Consider the following 3,993-nt stretch of genomic DNA (forward strand, 5'->3'; position numbering starts at 1 on the left):
ATAGGCTACTGTTACCATGTTATGTTCCAGATTTCACTTTGCCTAAAACTTCCAGTGCCCGGCTCGGGTCCAGAGTTGTTTTGTCGCGAGTGAAAGGCACAGTAGGCTGTAGCGAATACATATTCAACATTCAAAAATATTACAAGTCGTACGAATACCATGCGCTACTGTCTATGATAAGTATGATGAGCTTTTCAAGCCCGGTGGTGCACCCCCAAACTAACAGCTGCCACGGACTGGCTGACTCGCTGGGGCAAATAAAAAGACTAGCACACAGTGCGCGAACTGGACCACACTACATGGACGGTGTTGGACGGTCGTCGATGGGACGGCCGGGTACTCGATACCGGAGTGGGGTCAAGTGAGTTGGCGTTGGCGTTTTGTCTCGGCCGGACTGCTGGGTTAGGGACTGATCGAGGAAGAACGTCACTAGCATGTCCACTCGTGTAAAGGAATTCCTGCTCGCCTCAGTTATACCAGAAGCCACCAAGCGCCACTCTAACACCTGCAGACAAAGCTATGGGGTTTGATAAAGGTAGTGTTCTTAGCAGCACTAGCCACTCTTCTTTGTGAGTAATACCAATTCTTTGGTTATTTTGATATGTTAAATATGATAGTTTGTAATAGATTAAATATGTGAGTGCTCCTATTGCCTCTGTTGAAATGATTGATATATTTAAAATCACAAGATTAGGTACCGAGCCCGTCTATTAACAGGTCCAAATCGACAAGACAACGGAGACCTAAATAGTATGTAGGTTATCTAAAAACCACAAGACGTGTAATTACCTGTACTCGGTGCGCCATAATTGTCTGTTCTCTGTTATGAAACTCCCCATTAAAAGGCCTTTCTCATTCTTCTAATTTCCCTCTCGACTCGGCTACCTCGATCCGTATCCTGCGCGTGACTTAGATCCGGCCCACAGGAGATGCCGAGTGGGAGGGCACTCGAGGAGTATGGCGTTATATTTGTGCCTCTATCCTGAGCACGCAATGAAACATGTTGAGCATAGAAAATGCGATTGAGCGCGCACTTGAACATGTTTGAGCACAGAGAAATATATTTTCTCTCATAAAAATCCTGCTCCGTGCGCAAGCAGACTGCTGCACGCTCTCTCTCTCTCCCCCGCTCGAAAAAGCGAAAAAAAGAACAAAAAAATTGAAATGAATTTTGTTAATATACCTAGATTGCCTACTCAAAGTCATGTATTATATTATTGAGTCAATCATATAATACATTAACCATGCTTTACCTGAACCTCATCATGAGAGGACGGCAGGATTGTAATTTCCCGTGTTCAGTGAATGCAACAGAGGCAAGGCCCCAGACCAACCAGAGTTGAATGGAAATAAACATCTGTCTTATCGGCTGACAGGTACCTAGCTTGTGAGCAGTGAAAACAACGATTGGTCAAAACTCCGGAATGGGGGCACTAAGTTTCATTGCCGTTGCACCGACATTAATAGACGGAATGACAAGCGTTTATTGAACCTTTCGAACCGCGGTAAAATGTATGGGAACAAGTGGACCCGAGTTCACCACCGAGACACCAAACAAACACACTCGGTGGTGAACTCTTTTTAAACACGGCTAAAAATTCTTTTGTTTTCACAAGATAAGGTAGGATTTTTGAGGACTCAGGCTGACTGTAAAANGAAAACATGACATGGAAAACAGCAAAAACACCCAAACCTACAAAACTATAAACGTGACATAACATGAGAATCGTGACACATCCATAACATTCATCTGCTACTTAGTGATTATTTATCTATTATCTAATATATCATTCCAATAATTTGTATATAGACTCGTATTGCACTATTCCACTATTCCACTTTTTTTAGAATTATTTTGTATTACTTTTAATATACGTAATATGCTTTAATATTGCTTTAATATTGTCTGCTTATCTGTATTATTGTGTTGCATTGTTGGAGAAGCCTGTGACCTAAGATTTTCAACGACTTAATTACTCAGTAGCTATGTTAGTTTGACAATAAAGAACCTTGAACCTTATTTATACATTTCTGTGTACTACGATCAAAATCTGAATCAGATACAGGTTTATTACCAGGTAGGTTGACATGTACAAGGAATGTGTCTTGGTGTCGTGGTGCATACATAAAAGTAAAACGCAAATGTAAAACACATAGAGAAAACTATTTTAAGAAAACTATAATAACATTAGAAAATGATCAATCAACATTCAATAAATAACATTTTAAAGGAGCCCTTTGCCCATTTTCAGGTTCATAACTGTATTTTGTGTCTCAATTGGGACATGTCTCCAAGCCTAAAAAAGCTCTATTTTTCTCATACTGCCTGTGCTGCAGCACCTCTTTTCACCCTCTGTCTGAAACCAGAGCCCAGTCTGCTTATTGGTTAGCTGGCTGGCTCTGTTGTGATTGATCAACCGCTTAAAGATGTCCCGCCCCTTAGCCTATCACGTACAATGTGTTGCAGTGCCAGCCAAAAGAGGTGCAAGTGTTACATCGTGATGTCAGTATGTTCTGGAAGTAAACAAAGACGTCCAATGGAGGACACAAACACCTATATAACACACTAGGAAAGGGAAAGCATAACAGGGCCCCTTAAACAGCCTAACATGAAATACTGAAAAGCTTGAAATGTATTTGTTGATCCCAACAAGCCTACATTTGTATTATGCATGTCCCCCTCCCCCCCGCCCTTTTCATAAACATCTAAATAATACAATCCACACCTAACAACAATCTAACACTACAAAGAGATGTTGTATTACTTTGGTTTTAGCTTAACTTCATAATTGCTTATAGAATTTACCTTTAGGTGATTTCCTATCAAATGTCCTCTTCCTCATTGATAAGAGCAGCTCCAACTGTTCCTGTTTATTTAGTTTATTTCTTGTAAAGTACTTTGAACTACTCTCTTTGTATCCAGAGTGCTACAATAAAAAAAAACTCATTATCATCATCATCATCATCATTACAATACTGCATTTATTTTTGTAATCATAACCCCTTTGTTTAATCCATGCAATCACCTCTAAAATTAACCACCAACAGTTTATCTGGGGAATAAAAGGCCCCACATCTCCTTCTCTTGTACTCCTCTTCACCATGTATGCTGCTCTGTTGCTGCCTTCGTCTCGCATCCAAAGTACTCAAGCCAAACATGAGATGGTTGTATAAATGTTATCTCATAGACTGGTGACATTTCAGGGGCATCATGCCAGGGAAAAACTCCGACTGAAGGCCCTGAATAGATCAGTGATGACCCTATGTGTCCTCCCCCCCTCCACAACCGGTCGTCACACTTGGATGGATGCGCAGAATGAGCTTCTCATAGCAGGCCTCTAATGTCCGCTTCTGGACCGCCTGGAGCAGGAGGTCACAGGGATGCTATGGCAAAGAAATAACCCAGAGCAAACTGTAGCTTCACTGTAACTCTGATTGTTAGGAATCTATTTCAAAATGTCAGTTTTCCACAGCGCACTGTGTGTGTCGAGGCAAAGCCTGAAAGCAACCCTGAGAGAGAAAATGAGAAAATCCAGGGGGTCCTGCAGGGGAGGAGAAAATGTAATCTCACAAAGGTGACATGATTTTAGTCAGGAATGTCAATAAATGTTGTAGAGTAGTAGTATCAGACAGAAATAGTGAGGTACATTACCATATGAAGAGCATAGTATTAGGTTGTAGAGGCAGATTTTTACTTTTTAAATTCCATAGCTTGGTGTCATGTGAAATATTTGAATAGGTTAAAAGAAAATGTATTTAGGAGATAAGTTAGACATTAGACAGTTGTCCACTACACCCCTTTCTGCATCCACAGCGTAGGAGTTCGCGGCAGGCCTGGGTCGCTTCTGGTAATGTGGTCCAATAAATTTACCATCCACCTGTGGCCTTACTCTTCCACCCAGGGGGCATGGGCCCACCCTGGCCAACTTGTGGGCCCACGCAAAGTTATGTGATGAGGCCCTCTGTGTGTGTGTGTGGGGGGGTGCTGGTGGA

This window comes from Notothenia coriiceps, unplaced genomic scaffold (genome assembly GCF_000735185.1).
Source record: "Notothenia coriiceps isolate Sejong01 unplaced genomic scaffold, NC01 NC01_scaffold00037250, whole genome shotgun sequence".
NCBI classification, from domain to species: Eukaryota; Metazoa; Chordata; class Actinopteri; order Perciformes; family Nototheniidae; genus Notothenia; species Notothenia coriiceps.